The following is a 19470-nucleotide window of genomic DNA, read 5'->3' as shown; positions in this document are numbered from 1 at the left end:
CCATCGGATGGCCTGGACTCCCACCTGCTTCCTGATGTCAGCCCTCTGGCCACAAGGAGCCATCCACCTGGCTGCAGCAGGGTCCGTCTCCACAATGCCTAGTCCATCCCCACTGTGTTGGGAGGGGATAGTTCGTTCTAGGTCTGATTCCATTCTATTTTACCCTCTTAGATATCCTTCTGTGCCAGGTTACCTGGTGAGGCAGGAAAGTCAGGATCTGAATTCTCTGAAATCTTGTTGTCATCCCCTCAGAAAGTATTGTTTGATGCAGGCATCCTCCTGCCTCCGTTTTATTTACTATGCAGCAAGTAGAGTCCCTTTATCTGCTTAGCACTTGGCCTCATTTAGATTCTTAAATGTACTGGCAAAAGAGTCTGTCTTTCTGTGGGGAGCTCCTTTTGTTCTTTCATCCTTTTGACTTTCCTCCTTCTTCCTCTTTCTTTCTTCTAAAAATGAAAACAAAGGAATTTTAAATGAGCCAATTCATTGCTTACAAAAATGGTCTTATCCATATTTTGGTGAGTAATTAGTAGCATCGGAATCCTGCCTGAGCAATTTTTTTTGCCTCCCATCCCACCCCAATCAGCCTAAAAGTTATAATCTCTAAAATCAGAGTAAGAGGATACTTTGGCTGCTTTTTATGCCCAAAAAATTATATATATGTACATATGTGTACATATATATGTCTTTTTGTGTATTTATAGAGTATGTGAGACAGAGAAAGACAGATTAACTAATCAGTCACAGGAGGAGTATGACACATGGATACAAGAGGCAACTACAAGGATTACTAGAAGCCAGTTGGGTGAGAACCGTGTACACCTGCACAGGACAGATGCTGGAAACAAAGATACACTATCTCTGGCACCTTTTTATGGAAAAAGAAATTTACCTCACTTTGGGGATGTGTGACTGTGGAGAATGTGGCTTAGTATTTATGGAGTGTTCATCTTGTAGTTAGTGGTTTGTCAATTTGTAAAATTTTAGAACTAGAGGACCTCTTACCTTAAAGATTAGGAAATGGAGCCCACGGAGGTTATCCATTCCATAAGCCACAAGCAATAAAGTATGGCCACTCACATCTAGAAACACATCTTCAGTGCAGAATCAGTGCCCAGCAATCACAGGACTGAAAGGAACTTTCATGACTTTTCTTCTCTGTCAACAGTAATAGGTGGATCTTTGGGATTTCTGGTCATTTAGGCCACTCAGTAACTGGATCCCAGTTTCCCTAATAATGTGTTGCATTTGCAAAGTCGACCCCAGAATAATCTGCTTCTTCTAGTCCCACTGTCCAGTGTGCCATGTGATAGATACCTGCTCTTCTTGTCCTTTTTTGTCTTCATAGATAATGTTTATGTATACACTGTATATAATAAAGGGAGATTTTACCAGTGGGTTAGGATTGGCACAGATCATGCTAAAACTCTTTCCATAATTTAGCAGATACTCTCAGAGCACCTCTCACATGCCCTCAATCCTTTGCCGGTTACCAGTCGTGCATACAGTTTCAGATGTGCTTCTTTTCAGGACAGTCAGTCCCCAACTCTGTCCGAGGACTTCCCTCAAGATCCAGAACTTCAGCTTTTCTTGTGTATGCAGACAGCTGCAAGAGCTTAGGAATTTACATCCCTCAGGGAGTATCCCTTAATGACTGATGCGTGTGAGGGTATAAATAGTCCAGCTACCCTGCTTCTAGTTTGGGATAACCCTAGTTTTGTGATTTACTCTCCAGTGTTTCCTTGCATGACTGAGCTAAAGTTACACTCACAGAACTTTGCTTCATATTGCACCCTTGCTTGGCTTCCTTCCCTTTCTATGTCCCACTTCCCTTCTCCCCTGTGGATTTTGCGAGGGGGCACTGTGTAATAAACCACTTCCATAAAGATCATCATCTCAGAGTCTGTTTTTCAGGGACCAGAACCCAGAACACATGGACTATCTTATTTAGTGCTTTCAACAAGCCCATAATGTAAGTTTTTACAGAAGAAAAAACAGAGGCTCGGAATTATGGAGCCAAGATTCCTGTCCAGTTTCCCTGGCAGCTGAGTCCATGCTCTCAGCCCCTCCACTGTATGAGGCTTAGTTCTCTGGTGCTCCTCTTCCCCTGACTCAGGGCTGGCTAACCCACTCTTATTCCTGGGTAGGTGGAGCCAATGTCCTCTATCAAGTTTCTCTCAGCTGACCCCAGCATGTCCACTAGGGAATTTGACCTTTTTCCCAAGTCTTTGTAGCTCCTTTACTGAGTCTGGACTCTAGAAATCCCGTACATCGTCATCCCCCATGAGCACCAATGAATGATTTAGACTCCAAATGAATATACATAGCATACATTGTACTCAAAACCTTCACCCCACATACATTTGAACTCTAGAGTTAGATTCCTTATGCCCTTGCTATTCAAAGTGTGGTCTGTGGACTAGCAACACGGACATCATCTGGGAGCTTGTGAAAAGTGCAGAAGATCAGGACCCATCCCAGATCTGTTGAATCAGAATCCGTACATTGAGAAGACCCCCTAGGAGTCATGTAGGTTTTAGAAATTGAGCCTGAGTGGAACAGGACCTGATTTTGCCACGCTCCCATGAATTCAGCCACCTGGATTCCAACCCAGTCCCTCTGCTCACCACCCCTCCCTGGCATGAGCTCCCAGCATTCCGTTTAGCCAGGACCAGGCCTTCTGTGTCTACTCAATGCATAGGATTGTGAATCTCTCCTCTAGCTAAGGAATTCTGCCTCTCTTCTCACAACAATCTCCCTCTCGATCAATTTAAAGTTATTTTTTCCTGAACTAAAATGGACTCTCACCTTGGGTGGGAACAAGATGGCTATTTGCCTAAAAGACAGATAAGCTACGCGTACTCTTAATATAGAGGATACAACCTGCAGGAAAGACTCAAGTAGAAAGTGTAAGATGAGTCCTGATTTCTAACTTGAATTAAAAAATACCTAATGCCCTGACTAGAAAGATACATTCTAAGAAAGGAGTACCTCCACGTCAGATCATTTGTGAAAAGTGATTCCTTGAAGGTTGGCTGTATTGACGGCAAAGATTGCTGCATTCAGCTGTTCTTTATTAGAACTCCTGAAGATACACCTTCTTGGAAATACAAACCTGCTCTGTGGAAAAGGGAGAGAAATTTGTGGAAGAACAGATGGAAGTAGTGAGGACGCTGCTCCATAGGTTTATTTTGCAATCTTCACAGGCAGTTTTATTAAAAAGACTTCCAGTCATAATAGGGCTGTGAGTGATGTTTGTTGAGAAAGGAAATAATTTGGTAGATGGCTAGTTCCATATGCAGAGCTATTGCAGCCACAAGGAGATCTGAAGGTATGGAGATTACTTCAGATATTTGTTATGGTAAAACACCAGCGGGCCTGACTTCTTTCCACCGTCAGTAGCTCCTTTTAACTCCAGTAGCAATTCAGCTTTGCTTTTTTCCCCATTCATTCAATTTTTCCGTGGCCCTTCTTAAGTCCTCCTTATTTGGCCTTGAGCTGATCAAAAGAGAGATTTCCATTGTATATCAAAGAAAAGTTTAAAATACTTACCCTGTGGTAAGTATTTATCTCTCCCATTCCAGAGAGAAAGTGGCCATAGACAATATGGACATGAAAAAGAGTGGTTGTGTAGCAATAAAACTTCACAAAAACAGGCAAAGGGTGCATTTTACCTGAGCCCAGCTCTAGAGAGACTTTATGATCTTCTCCATCACACATCTTCACCCTGGTCCAAGCTACCTTTATTCCTTGGGAACGTAACAGTAGTTTTCTAATTAGTCTCCTTCTGCTTCCATTCTTATCAGCCTCCAATCCTTTCTTCCCACAGCAAAATGAACTTTAAAACATAAGTCAGAACATGTCCCTCCCATGTTAAAACCCTTCTGTAGGTTTCCTTTTCAGAAAGCTTTGGATATTCTGCTATCACCTCCCCTCCCCTTCCAGTCCCTATCTTCATCTCTTATTGCTATTCTCTTGGTGTCTCTGTCACATTGCCTTTCTTTCAGTCCCTAAAACACTCCAACTTCTTTTCTATCTCTGGGCTTCCCATAGGTGGGGCTCTGCCAAAAAGACTCCTCTCCCTCCTTTGCCTGGATAGCCCTGCTCCTGTTTTAAGTTCTAGAATTGGTGTCATGTCCTAGACTGGCTCCAAACTGAATTTCACCTTCTTTGTTATTCTCTCATATGGCAGCTTGCTTTTTTTTTTTTTTTAAAGCACTTTGTGTAATTTGTAATTATAAGTATACCTTTGTTTGTTGGCCACCTGTCTCCACCAATGCAGTAAGCTCTGTGACAGCAGAGGCCATGCACTTTGCCACCATGGACTCGGTGTCCAGAGCAGTGTTGGCACAGGGTAGGCCCAGGGTCTTGATTTTTGATAAATGAATAATTGGGCAAATGTGTAAATCAGGTGATTGTGTGTGATGGGAAAAGGATTCTTTGGGTAGAAACACAACAGGGTGCAAAGTCAACACCAGATCAGTTGCAGATTGTTTTGTGGGAAATGAATGATTCAACAAGAAAAGCCAAGTAAAGACTGAGGTAGGGGCTGGGTAAGAACAAAGGAGTTAGTAGGCAGCAAGTGTATTCACGTGCTGTGGACTGAATGTGTCTCCACAAAATTTGTGTGTTAAAATCTCACACCTCAATATGATGGCGTTAGGAGGTGGGGCCGCTGCGAGGTGATTAGGATGTGAGGATTGAGCTCTCCTGAATGATATCAGTGCCTTATAAGAAGAAACACTAGAGAGCTTCCTCTTCTCTTTCTTTCTCCCTCCCCGCTGCCACCCGCCCCCCCCCCCCCCCCCGCCACGATGTAAGGATACAAGAAGACAGCCATCTGTAAAAACCAGAAAAAAGGACTTCAACAAGAACCCAACCATACTGGAACCCTAGTGTTGAACTTCCAACCTCCAGACCTATGAGAAAAAAAAGTTTGTTATTTAAGCCACCCAGTCTATGGCACTCTGTTATAGCAGCCTGAACTAAGACAATGAGAGACAGAAGACCCTTGAAGGCAGAAACCAGATTTCTTTGTTTCTCTTCGTGTCAGTGCATGACAGGATACTCCATAAATCCCAGTGTAAACTCAGAAAATGAAAAGAAAAAGTACTTGATTAAAGGATGAAAGCTTAGAGAGGGTTTTGGGGGGCTCCCGTACAGTTTTAAGGTTCAAAGACAAACACATTAGGAGTCAGGGGACATTCTACTTGGTTAAGTACTAAAGAGAATGGAAAATTAGAAAAAAGAATATGATTGATTCCTTAGGGTAATAGAGATAGAAGATTTGGTTAGTGGAAGTATGGTAGAGAAAGGAATGAAAGACAGAGCTAATTATTTCCCAGTATTCCTTCTTTCTTTCTTCTTTTTAGTAATAGAATCTCAAACATTTACTTGAGAACACAAATTTTTGTGATACCCCATATTTTCCAGTCTGTTTGCAGTTAGATATGCCATGTTCCTAAGTTTTGGACAATATATGTGAGTGGAAGTGAAGCATGCATCACCTGAATCTTTACAATGTAACAAGTTTCCCTCTACTCTGCCTTTCCTTCTTTCTGTTCCACTACTGAGTGTGGTGACATCTGGAGTAGCCACTTTGACCCTAACATAGAAGCCCCATGTTGACGATGGAAACACTGGAGCAACCAGCCTTGGTCCCTGTGTGACTCTGTGGAGCAGAGCTGCCTGTCCACCCTGTGCCTCCCACTAAGTTTCTGCCTTATTTAATCTCATGTATTTAAGGTTAGAGCAGGTTAGCCTATTACATAGCTAAAGCAGTGTGGTAGAGCTAGAAAAAAAAGTGCCCTTCTCAGGAGCCATGTAACAAAACTCCCTGGGCCTCGAAAGACTGAGAATGTGGTACTAAGTCAATAAACTCAGTTCCAATTTATCTGTCAAACTGGATAACAGTTATTCTAAAGGGGTGTGATTGGTAGATCTTTAGATTAGTAGACCTCTCCACAGTAAGTTCTTATAACTCTAAACATATGGTGAAAATGGATTAATCTTACTGATGACTCATTCCCTGGATGGATATAGAAGGACTAGGATTGGACTGAGGATGTGAAAAGATAGCAAAAAGAGGACAGTTTCTTCAGTGATTGTGATGAGTGTCTGCCTGGTATTTGTGGATTGCTCTATGTGTGCATTCTATCTGCTCATCTAGGTTATAAGTTTCCTGAGAGGACGTTTAGGTCATATTTATGTCCTCCATGACATGAAACCCAATGTTCTGCACATGGTAAGTGCTCAGCAAAAAATTTCTGACTGAATGATTAACCGAAAGTTATTTTCCTCTGTCATGAACACTTCCTTGTTTCCTGTGCTAACCTCACCCCTCTTCTAGCCAAACTATTCTGACATAACCCTAAAAGTAGCAGAAACAGGCACCCAGTAGTTCAGGAAACCCTGGGACTTCCCGTCAAGCTAAAAGCCAAACTAGATTATTGGTATGAATTTGAAAACCAAGAACCTCCAAGGCTTTAGAAATAGAAAAGGATTGAATTCGCATCAGTATCTGTCCCAAACTGTCTCTTGTGAAGAGGGAGAAATGAATGTCAGAGTAGGTAAGACGAGACCCAGAGACCAAGAGATAGAGAACAAGAGGTGGACTGAGAACAGCATATTCCAATTCCCTGAGCTGTCAATCCAACACCTTTCACCACACATCAAATTCTCTTCCAATTTCTCCTGTTAAATTGCAATCCAAAACACACTGCAGATGTGATATCATTTTCCCTGATAACTGGACTCTCTGAGTTAATGACTTTCCTTCCTTCCAGTGGGGAAACAATTTCATTTTGCTTAATGTAATTATTGTAGTCTTTTTCTGTTCACCACTCTGACCCGAGGAGGCCCAGTTTCAGAGGAGCTCAGCTTCTCCTCTCCAGCTGCACGTGGGAACATTATTATTACTATAAGTCTACATTGTGAATTGTGGCACAACAGTCCACCTCAGCCTAGCCGATGACCTCTCATTGACAATAACCAGGGCTGGCCAGGAGACAAAACTGGTCAGTATGAAGGAGAGGTGTGTGCCTGAGAGGAAAATACAGACAAACTGCTTATGTTCTATGTTGTAACGTGGTTCACCCACAATTAAGTTCCCTGGTCTAGGGACAGAGTCTGGGAAACAATGTGGTTCTGTCATTTACCTTTCCCTGAGCCACAGGTGGGCTCTGGGAAATATGAGTAGCTTGGTTCTGTCATTTACCTTTTCCTGAGCCACAGGTGGGTTCTGGGACCCTCTTTTCCTTCAGCGCTCCGTACTTCTATCCAGAGGAAATTTAAAGCAGACAAGGGTTAGCAGCGCTGAGCCCCAGCAGCCTTGAAACAATTGAATGGAGACTACTGAGCTCTGTGAAAGATGTGTCGGGCTCCTGCGAGGAGCTCCCTGAAACCAGAGGCAGCCACCTCAGCTTCACTGCTGACTCAGGCGAAGGCTTAGCGCTTGCACCAACATAGTTGATGAATGGGAGTGAGGCTAATTTGGTGTCATTTGTTTCCCATTTCCAAGCCCTCATTAAAATAATCTGCTCTGATTGTCTAGGGAAGTTATTTTTTGCACTTCCTTTCCCTTCACTTTACAATTTCACAGGCAGCAGATTTCTGTGTGGAGGGGTCCAGTCAGCTCTGAGGAGAGATGGGGGAGGATAGGAGGGGCTCAGGAATTGCTGGGAGCACAGCCAGACCTCTTGGCAGCCAGTGAGGTGGGAATCCCAGACCCTCCACTGTCCCCTGGACTGGATCCCTGACAAGCATTGGATTCCTGGTATTGAGGGATTCCACCTCCCTGGGAAATTCCTTTGATTAGAGAGTAAAAATAAAGGGAAATCTTGGTTCTGGTTAGCATATTTCAAAAAGGGTTCTCCGAGGAGGAAATGAAGCATCCCAAAATAGAATTCAGAGCTTTCATTCTCTCAGTCACCCATACGTGATATAGTTTAGCACACGCTGAGATGGTGAAGGGAATGACTGTCCATTTACTCAACTCTTGCTGAGCACTTGCTATGAGACAGGCAGTGTCCAAGATGATAGGGACACAGAGATGAGTGGAACACAGGGCCTATCTCCTTTTCTATCTCAGATTGTATTCTTGCTCATGTATCTCCATTAATTCAGAATACTTGTCTCTGCTAACAGGCCCACATTGCCATCTTCACACCCTTTTTGGGGATCCAAGTAATTTCCTGTAGGCTTTGTCTTGACTCACATCTCTGGCCCTCGTCATTTTCTTGCCCTTGGGTAGAAATGCTTTGGATTAGATTTTACTGTTCCAAATCCAGTCTCTGACATCTGCTTTTGGCTAGAGCCCAAACAGGCCAGCCCCAGCCCCAGTCCCACTGAGGGTAGCCCTTGAGTAGCAGCCCTAGAAATTATTACATTCAGCTGGGGAGACAGAATGCCCACGTTTGCATAGATCATTGAAACTGACTGGACAGCACATGCCAGAAGTCTAATGCAGGGCTCATTCCTGTACTCGCAGTCAGATGTTTGTTCCTGGCCACTCTCTCCGAGTCACAGATGCAGCAGAATCGCCCAGGGTCTCCTGCCCCAGCCAGATTTCCCAGAACCATAGCAGCAATCTCCTTCATTTGGCTTCTGTTTAAACCAGTAATAGGATTTACCCTTGGTTTGTATAACAGAAGAAGAGTTCTTTATTTTTTCTACTATTTATTATGATGTATAAATTATGATAATACTGGTTAAACTATTTTTTATTACTCTAAATTGTCACTTACTATTTGCCAGGCTGTATGCAAGGCAATGAAACACAAAAGTCAACAAGGTACAATCACTGCCTTCAAAGAATCTATTAAAAAATGGGCCAAATAGCCCCTTTGGTTTCTGACTGTAAAGGAAGAGTCCTTTACATACAGGGTAGATATTCATGAAAATGTCTTCCTCCTGTAACATCTTTTTTTTTTTCATTCTGGTGTCTGAATATCATTGACTCACTCCTGCCTCTTTTCCCCACTCCCTCCCCCAGCAGCTCCCTCCCCCAGCAGCTCCCTCCCCCAGCAGCTCCCTCTTATCCCAAAGCAGGGATGCCTCTTGCATTCAAGTGTATTACATGGTCTTCAGGCACTTCATGTTTCTACAATCAACATATTTTAAAGTCTTGGGAAAGGTTTTTAATTGGCTGAAATGCTGATTGCCATAACAACTGGCTAATGAACCATCTGGTAGCACATGTAATATTTATTTATGAATTAAACAGCTAGGCACTATGAAGTCTAGTTTCCTCTCAAGGACAGCATGGGGGCCATCTTTGGAGAATGCAAGTTCTCTGCAGGGGTTTGCTTAATGGATCTCCAAAAAGTCAAGAGAAGGGAAATGATGCTTCATTTCAGGGCAGGTGTGTATTCATGTTGAGAGGAAAACAGCAGAGTCATGGGCAATGGGCAGGAAATCCAGAGAGGAGAGGACAGAGCAGGGTTCCAAGGCCTAGGAAGTGACCCTCCCTATCTTCTGCCCCTTAAGATGTAAAAAACTCTCAACAGTAATTTACAGCTAATTTGTTCTTCCTAAATTTAAGTAAATTTCCCATTCTAGCTGTGACTGTCAGATATTGAATGTATGGCAAAAAAGTTTTTATTTCCAACTGATGCCAGTCACTATGACTCTCGAATCTAAGGGTTTACTTTTAGGGGATCAGAAACCTTTTGAATATCTAATTCAAGCTATGGACCTTTCCTAGAAAAATAAATATATTCATATTCACACAAAATATAATTGCAATATTGGGGCCCATACCCAGTTGCCTACACCCCAATCTCAGGATTTGAAAATTCCAGGTTCAGATCCTGGGTCACCCCCATGAGTGTTTTAAATATCCACAGGTAATTTAATGACAAGGTGAGCACTTTTTTTTCCCCATAGTCACTAGATGAACTATTCCAAGATGAATTTAGCAAATATGAAAGTCTAGCACCATGATCGGATCAAAAGGCGATTTCGGTAAAGATTAGCATTGACATTTGAAGGGGTCATATAGGTAATACTTCTTTGTTTTCACCTGATTTTAAAGCAATTCAAGGACAGATTAGAGGCATGTAAATGGAGACCACAATGCCAGCTTTATTATTTGTTAATATATTTATTGGAAAGTGTGACTTAGGCTTTCCAAGATTGAACCCCAGAATTAAATAGACTTGTCCTCATAAAGGGGGAGGACTGGTGTTAATAGTCAATGCAGTGTCAGGAAAAACTGAAAACTTTAACAGGATCTGGGCATGAGGAGAAACCTAGATCTAGGGCTTTGGGAGCTGACCAAAGAGATTCTTAGAACAAAAGTTTAGGAAAATAAGTTGAGTACACAAACACACACACACACACACACACACACACCCCACAAAAACAAAACACAACCGAAATCAGTGCACCAAGAAGATGGTAACAAACTAGTTAGGGCATCAGGGTCTCTCCCTTTTGTGCTGAGGTGGATTTTGACTGTGCATGGGTTTTGGAGCTGTTTGTTCATTGTAGTTTTCTTTGCTCTAGGCAACACTTGCAAAGCATATAAACAAAAAGAGAAAAAATCTCTATACTTGTTGGCTACCTTAAAAATTATCCTCCAGGCCCCCATGAAACTGGATAGCACGGGATTCTTCAGACTCTTTCTTTACTTTCTTTCTTTTCCCCGCCTTCCTCCCTCCATTATTCCTCTCTCCAGTCCCTCCCTCCCTCCCTCCCCTCCTTCCTGTCTGTTTTTCTTTCATTCTTTCTCTTTCTTTTCTTTCTTTCTTTCTTTTCCTTCTTTTTCTTTCTTTCTTTCTTTCTCTTTCTTTCTCTTTTTTCCTCTTTCTTCTTTCTTTTCTTTCTTTCTTTCTCTCCCCTCCCCTCCCATCCTCTCTTCCTTCCTTCCTTTCTTTTCTTCTTTCTCTCTCGTTCTCTCTTTCTTTCTTTCCTTGTTTGTTTCTCTCTTTCTTCTTTCCTTCTCTTTCTTTCTTTCTTTCTTTTTTTTTTTTGACAGAGTCCGAGGCTGGAGTGCACTGGCATGATCTCGGCTCACTGCAACCTCTGCCTCCCAGGTTCAAGTAATTCTTGTGCCTCAGTGTCCCAAGTAGCTGGGATTACAGGTGCATGCCACCACACCTGGCTAATTTTTGTATTTTTAGTAGAGGCGGGTTTTCACCATGTTGGCCAGGCTGATCTCAAACTCCTGGCCTCATGTGACCCACCCACCTCGGCCTCCCAAAATGCTGGGATTACAGGTGTGAGCCAATGCACCCAACCTGCGTCTTTCTTTCCTTTTTTCTTTCTTTCTTTCTCTTTATTTCTTTCCTTCTTTCTTTCTTTTCTCTTTCTTTCTCTCTCTCTTTCTTTCTCTCTTTCCTTTTTTCCTTCCCTCCCTCCCCTCTCCCTTTCCCTTCCCCCTCCCTCTCTCCCTCCCTCCTTTCTTTCTTTTCCTTCCTTCCTTCTTTCCTTCCTTTCTTTCCTTCCTTCTTTCCTTCCTTTCTTTCCTTCCTTCCTTCTTTCCCTTCCTTCTTTCCTTCCTTTCTTTCCTTCCTTCCTTTCTTCCCCCTTCCCTCCCTCCCTCCTTCCCCCCTCCTTCTCTTTCTTCCTTTCTTCCTTCCCTCCTTTCTTTCTTTCTTCCTTTCTTTCTTCTTTCTTTCTTCCTTCTCTCTCTCTTTCTTTCTTGCTTGCTCTTTCTTTCTTTCTTTCTCTCTCTTTCTTTCTTTCTTTCTTTTTCGCTTGGTCTACCTGCCTGAGAGCCTTCCTTTCTTGGTTCTTTCTTTTTCTTTCCTTCTTTCTTTCTTTTTTCTTTCTTTCTTTTCTCTCTCTCCCTCTTGCTACACACATACATACACACACACACACACACACACCCTAGCAACAATAAAAAGAAGAAACAGGCAAATAAGATATCCTCCATCTGTCCCAGGGAGCCAGCCTCTTGCCCTGTGTAATTTTCCTCTTTGCTGTCATCAAAAACCTCTTCCTTGGCCCCTGAAGATTCACACATCTCATCTGTTAACTTATAGGCAATGTCAATAAAGATATGTAATTTCTTAGAGAATCCTAGGCATTTGTACCTACCAATCAGCAGCTCCTCCATGAATTGAATGGAATGAGGCTTCAGTTTGATGGGAATCAGATATATTTTTAGTTTGTGGTGGGGGAAGGGGACTGAAGGGGGTAACCAGAGAAGAATGGAAAAAGCCCAACCCTATTTCATTAAATCTTCATGAATATGCAAAAGAGGAGTAATTGCCCTCTTCAAAAACTAATCATTCTGAATTTTACAAGCTGAATTATAAAACCTGACACACATATTTTTCTCTTTTATTATATTTGTAAGCACTACTCCTTCTGCAAAGAAAATCAAGTCCTATTTTTATCAGTTGCCTCCATCTCCCCTTTTTTTTGCTCCCGACCCTGTTTCTCCCTCCCTTTTGCTGAATGCTGCAGCATTGCCATGTGTATTAATTGCCCTGTGAAATGCACTTGAAGTCATTAGAATTTCCCATTCAAAACTGTTATCTTGTGCCATTATGCCTTTGCATTATATTTATTTAAATGTGCCTCTTCTGAATTAGCTCATTTTTAACAGCTAGCCATGCCTGAAATATTGTTCCCATCCAAGCTGCTCTCGTATCATTTTTCTCTCTTCTGTGGAAGAGATGTCTGCACTCTACCCTTCTGCCTTGACAGGCACAGCTTTGTGGGAAGGCAGACGTTGGTTGTGTGCAACAGGCTTCCTTGAGAAGGAATCCCAAGCTCGGGATATTTCTGCAATGAGGGAACCCCAGGGTCTGGATTAGATATATCCTTCCCAAGAGCAGGTTGCCTATTATCTGTCATATTTGATCTTCATTTATTCTAGAGCATTGACTGAAGAAATGGAGAAATCAAACCCAAGCTTCTAGTATGTTCTTTGCCTTTTGCTCTGAAGAATGCAACAGCGATGCCAATTATCACAGGGGTGACTTCCCAGGCACCATCCAATATCCACATGGTAATCTTACCTTGAGGAGAAGGAATGAATTAAATGGCCATGCAAATTCCCTCCCAGATGCGGGCTTCTTGGGGCTATAGGGAAATTCTGATATCACTTCTCTGATACTGAACTTTTTTTTTTTCCCTACTAAGACTTTCCCTACTGTGAAAAGGAATAGCTGTTCCTATTTATCAAACTGACCTTTCTATTTTCACTTGTCTACTAGAGAATTGGCTTCCATTCCCATCTTCTCTCCGGTCAGAGGAGAAAACATACTTGATATGGTTTCACTGTGTCCCCACCCAAATCTCTTCTTGAATTGTAGCTCCCAAAATTCCCACATGTTGTGGGAGGGACCAAGTGGGAGATAATTGAATCGTGGGAGATAATTGAATTGTAGGGGCAGTTTTCCCAATATTGTTCTTGTGGTAGTGAATAAGTCTGAGAAGATCTGATGGTTTTATAAGAGGTTTCCCCTTTCCCTTGGCTCTCATTCCCTCTCGTCTTCTGCCATGTAAGACATGCCTTTCACCTTCCGCCATGATTGTGAGGCCTCCCCAGTTATGTGGAACTGTGAGTCCACTAAGTCTCTTTTTTTTTTTTTTAAATAAATTCCCTAGTCTCAGGTATGTTTTTACCAGCAGCATGAGAACAGACTAATACAATACTTTATTCAATAACTGAGCTTAGAAAGTATTATTCTTATACGTTTGTACCCCAGAAAGAATTCCACTGGGTAGCTTTTGCTGCTAAGCTCATGGGATCTCTATGTCACATCTGTGTAAAGCATGAAACCAATAACACAGCATCTCCCTAAGTGTGGTCTCACAGAGTTCTTATTTTACCCTTATTATAACATTTTACTTATGAGAAAATTGGAATAAAGAGACTTGACTAAAGTTTACTATCTAGTGAGTGGTGGAGAATGAATTTGAGCTCAGGTTCATTCTGGATTCTTTTTTCTTTCTATGACACCAAGCTGCCAACAGTAGAAATAAAATCAATGCGTAGACATAAATAGTTGGTAGAGAAAATCAAGAACAACATTATGATTGGGTTGGTCAGAAGTTTGACTTGGAGATTAGGAGGAGTGCTTTATGATATGAGGAGCAGAATAAATAAGTTTATCCTTCTGTAAAGAACAGAAAGTTGAGACTTCAGCACTCTTAGGATTCTTGCAAGGCTTCAATAAGGTAAGTTTAGGCAAAAGCTTTTGTGAGCTATGATGAAAGCTGCACGTGTGCGGAAATGTTAACCTTTTTATTCACTGATGAATCCCAAGTACCTAGAATGTTGTCTGGGTAAATTCTTTTAAAAAGTCTTCAGTTGAATGAGTATGTGACATTATTATTATTGTCAGTACCCTTGGAGGTTCCCTTGATGTTATTATTAGCAAAGCATCAGACACCTGAGCTGGGAGTCTCAAAATCTAAGGGACTAGTCAGCCTACCAACATCACTGTCTGTGAACCAGCTCTGAACACCTCTTGCCTACATGCAATAGAGAGACCTGGCAGACGAGGGCACTCTGTAATTACTCTGGGGTACTTAAGACTAATGAACAGGTAAGGCCAGCACAAATAAAGATGTTAAGATACATGTTGGCCTTCCATTAACCCATTCGATCTCTCACATCAGTCAGTCTAATTAGACAGTGGAGACTTGTGCCAGTGGAGACTTATACTTCCTGAATTCTAAGAAGAAAAGGAAGTAACTGGGAATTGAGGAGTGCAGGGAATTGATTGAAATTCCTCTATGAGAAAGGCACCGGGCATCCTACGTGAGCCTTTGCACATAGGCTCTGGGTTAGGGTTGGGCATCATAGTGGTTGTCTGCCTGCCCCATGGTGTTATAAGCAGGCTGGGGCATAGGAAAATGAGGTTGAGAATATACTGCATGTTGTAGTTGGTGTACCTCGTAACCTCAATACTGACAGAAACTACCATACAGTCTAGTTCTGTCTCTTGGATTTCTTTTTTCTTGTTAGGGAATGATAAGAGAAAATACCTTGTGGAGGTTACATCTGGCTTGATTTCCTCCTAAGGACTCATCTGGCACAACTAGCAGCCTCTTGCTGAAAGGAGAAATATCCCTTCCTAACCTTCATGTGGAGGACCTCAGCACATCCACAGCAGAGAGCTCAGAAAAGATGCTGTGTTGGTCCTGAGAGGTTTGCACCCCCATCTGGCTTGAATCTCTGAAAACTTCCTGTCCAGCCCTATCCCTTAGGAACATAGAGAGGGCTTTCTCTTATAAATATATTTTTTAAACAAGTAACATCCAGAAAAAGCAAACCCATCCTTCGCTTGCTATGTCAGCCCACAAGTCAAGACCTCCATCAACAATGCCTTCTTTCTAAAACAACCAAACCACAGAAGATTGCTTCTCTTTCAGAGGATGTCCTGTGATTGTGTAAGCGGCTAAAGGCTGCTGTACTTGAAAGTCCAAGTACCAAGAGATGTAGCAGCGAGGGATGACAGGCAGCTTGGGCTAGGGTAGGAGTAGGTGAGGCAATACCTGAGAAATTCTGTGAGAAATTGGAGCCTCTGTAGAGAGGGAGTGGCAGAGGGAGTGGATGGGGTAGAACGCGTTTTTACTTTTCAAACACTTTTTAAAAAATTCTACTGTCAGATGACCCTATTCATTAATTCATTTTCTCCCTGAAGACTATTGAATATTTAAGCCAGGGACCTGAGATGTACCCAGCGATTTCATATCAGGTTATATCCGGCTTAATTTCCTCTTACAAGGACTCTTCTGACACAACCAGCAGCCTCTTCCGTATTCCTGGATGGCCCCATCGTTCACTGCCACAGGGACCCAGCAACCCCCTCCTCTCTGCAGCCAGTCCATATCAAGCCGACTTCTTTTCTTCCCAGCGAGAAGATTTGTTATTCTCATGTACGGAGAGGGAATTTAGAGATGAATTTGCAGGTGGAAGAAACTCTCTCCTGACTCAAAAATACTTATGTAAAATTGGCTCCAAACACTAAGCCAATTTTTGTGCAAGGGCTGGGGTCTGAGCCTGGTGAAAAACCAGTCTCTTTTTTCTTTTTTCTTTTTTTTCTTTTTTTTTTTTTTTGAGATGGAGTCTCTTTCTGTCGCCCAGACTGGAGTGCAGTGGAGCCATCTCGGCTCCCGGCAAGCTCCGCCTCCCGGGTCCACGCCATTCTCCCGCCTCAGCCTCCCGAGTAGCTGGAACTACAGGCGCCCGCCACCACGCCCGGCTATTTTTTATTTTTTTATTTTTTTAGTAGAGACGGGGTTTCACTCAACACTTCCATGTCTTTTCCTAGAGTCAGTAAACAGTTGATCACAAGTGGGAAGGTAAGGGCTGAGGGCCTGACTCCTAGCTCCTACTTCATGGCTCACTAGCTGAGTGATTTTGCTCAAGAAGCATAAATTATGACTGATCATCTCGTCTTTAAAAAAGAGATAATGATGTTACAAAATTCACAGGGCTGATGTGAGAATTAAACGTGATAATATTTGTAAAAGTGTTTTATACAACACCATAAGCATAAGACATATTATTCGTGCTGGCTGGAGGCAGATGTCTTGACAGAAAATCTCTGGAGGTTGCTCCCAATATAAACATTCTATGATTCTTCCGGCCATTTAGTCAGAGTGGAGATAAATGGCTGCAGCTGCTACCCTTAGCAACCCGCCTTCTTCGCTGTAGGCTGCTGTTTGTCACAGTGACCACTAGGTGTCACCTCCTTTTAAAATCTCTCCCCCTTTCCCGAGCGAATCTAGATCCTTTGAGAAGCAAAAGGCATCGAAGACGGGGATTTAGTCAAGACTGGGGTAACTTGGAGTACTGTCTCCTCCACAGTGACAGAGGTCTTTTGCAAGGATCAAAAGGACTCTTGAATTTAAGAAACATGGATGCATTCAACACACCACCCTTTCTTGCTTGTTCTCAGCTCTCTCTCAGGAGTAAGAATACTAGTGAGATTAGACTGTTAATTCAAGTCTGTCCAGAAAAAAACTGTGGAACCATTTTGAGGGGTCTGGGAGAAGAAAACTCGCAGCTTTATCTGAACTCCTTGAGAAGAGAACAGTATGAGGAAAAGCACCTGCAAAGCCCCCTTTCTTTTTCCATAACTAGAAATGTGTCTAATCTCACTGCCAGGACCTCTTTATCAACAAGCTCCTACTCAGATTCCCCCACAACATGCCACTAGCCTGAGCTCAGAGCAAGCAATTTGGTTAAAAAGGCCATTGGGCTCTAAGAGTTTTCACTCCAAGTCAGACAGAAGGAGGCTTCAAGAGGTTCTAGAAAGAACTCTGGACTAAGAATGGGGATACTGAGGCTTTAGGCTTCAAGAGGTTCTAGAAAAAACACTGTGCTGGCGATGGGGATACTGAGGCATTGGTCCAGGCAGTCCACACGCTAGCTGCACCACCTTGGGTGAAATCACTCTTCCCCTCTGCATGTATTTCCTTCTCTGTAAAGGTAAAGATTTGAGTAAGAGGATAATTAAAATCTCCTTCAGAGGCTAAAATTCTATAAAATCACAGAGTTACGTGTGTGGGTAATGTGTCAGATACATAACATTGACATTCATCTGCTTGTTGCCTTGTCAGGACACTTGATGAGGATTCTTGCCAGTTTAAGAAACATGCATCCATTTACTTATTAAACCCCATTCTTTCCCAAGGAGTTCAGATAAAGCCATTAGTTTTCTCTTCCTGAAGCCTTCAGAATGGTTCAGTGGTTTTTCTGGAAAGATTACAACAGACAGTGATGAAAATCCACTCATGTTCTTATTACTCAGAGGACAAGCAAAAAAGAGCGGTATGTTTAATTTATGCATGTTTCTTAAATTCAAAAGTCCTTTCATCCTTGCTAGTCTTTGCATGTGCACTATAAACTCCTGAAGGCAGAGGCCACGTCTTCAGTCTATCCTCCTTCCTCTTCCCCCTCCATATAGACTCAATCCGGGGCTCTGTACTCTGTAGTTGTGCAGTAAATACAAATGACTCACTGACTTCAATTACAGGGGAAGAAAAGACTTAGTCTAGATGAAAAGTTCTAGAGTATTCAGGTTTAGTATAATATATCAATAATAATGGCTAATATTTATTTAACACTAATTGATAAGCAAAATAAGGACAGAGATTTGTCATCTGCATTGTTAATTGCTGTATCCAAGAGGCTATAACAGAATAATGCTTGGGACATCTAAGGCACTTGCTAAATATTTGTTAAATAAATAAATGAATGAATATTTACCATGGGTATGTTTTACACATTGCCTTGAGAGGCATTACTATTATTTTCATCCATATTAGGGGGGAAAGAACTGAAACTAAGAATATAAAAGTAACCTGCCAATTCTCATACCTACCATGGGCAGCAGTGGGATTCATACCAGCTTGTCTGGTCCCCAAATCTACCTTATATATAAAGCTCAACACTATGAAAACAACTTATCATTTCCTTTGATAACATATCTGAGGCGAGAATATATACTTTTCTTTTGTGATGCATTAATAATTGTTTTCCCTCAAAAGAAGAGGATAGGAAAAGATGTTTTCCCAGGTCCCTAACTCCACAGAGTGAAGAGGGGAAACCTTCCATGTCTCTGGAAAGGAAGGTTCAGCAGCAGTCAATTTACAAATCTGGCACTAGGTGGCGAAAAGCAGATTAGCGTATGTTGTCACTAAGGACCTGTACTAGGATTAAGCATGGATTAAGTGCTTTGTGTGTGTTGGTGAAAGGATGAATAGGGAAACCCTGGAGGCATTCATAAGAAAAAGAACTTTGGCTTATAAGAAGAGGATTGGAAATTGCCATGATGGAAGAATCCAGGCATGATTCATTTTCTTTCTATAATTCATGTGCTTGTTCTGTAGATATCTGTTGAACACCTATTTATGTCATTATTTTTCTCAGTGCTGGGGATACAGGAGTGAACAAGACAAACATCCCTGCCCATATTATGGAGCTTATGCACTCCTGGCACACCATGGATCCTAAGCAAACTCGTATTTCTCCCTTAGTCCTGCTAACCAGGGTTCAGGGAACTTACTGAAGGCTTTGCAGAGATCTTCCCAAACCTGAAAATGAAAATCATAACAGTTGAGTTATTTTTTCTTAATTATTTCTGATATATTAAACTTCCATAAACACATACATCCTTATTTCATCCCACCTCTTTCCCCATAACTCCCAAAAGTTATGTACATCCTGATTTTATTCTACATTTTTTTTCTAGTCTTCCCAAGGCTGGGGGAAATGGACCCTGTGAAGCACAAGAATGCATAAACTAAATCAGATATTCTAAGATTATTTTATCAATGTTAACTGGCATGAGGAGAGTAATCCTGTACTCGCTGCCAATACTCTTCAAGAAACTGTAAACCTGGTACTGAAAGAGACCTTAGAGATGGTGGATTTTAACTCTTCTATTTTACAAACGGGTCTACTGAAGCCTGGAGAGGGAACATGACTACCTTATGAAGGTCACAGAGACAGTTTGAGTAATAGGCCTGGATCTCAGGTCTCATGTTACCTAA

At 42.1% G+C, this 19470-nt stretch overlaps 1 long non-coding RNA gene across 1 annotated transcript in view; it reads right to left on the bottom strand.

Moving 5' to 3' along the window:
- Positions 1 to 19470, bottom strand: part of LOC117977042 (uncharacterized) — a 400174-nt gene that overhangs the window by 32236 nt on the left and 348468 nt on the right. The window contains exon 5 of the long non-coding RNA XR_010110183.1: positions 194 to 446. This is a non-coding gene — a long non-coding RNA (uncharacterized LOC117977042). The remainder of the gene's footprint in view (positions 1 to 193; positions 447 to 19470) is intronic.

This window comes from Pan paniscus, chromosome 1 (genome assembly GCF_029289425.2).
Source record: "Pan paniscus chromosome 1, NHGRI_mPanPan1-v2.0_pri, whole genome shotgun sequence".
NCBI lineage: Eukaryota > Metazoa > Chordata > Mammalia > Primates > Hominidae > Pan > Pan paniscus.
This window is presented reverse-complemented; position numbering and strand designations above follow the sequence as displayed.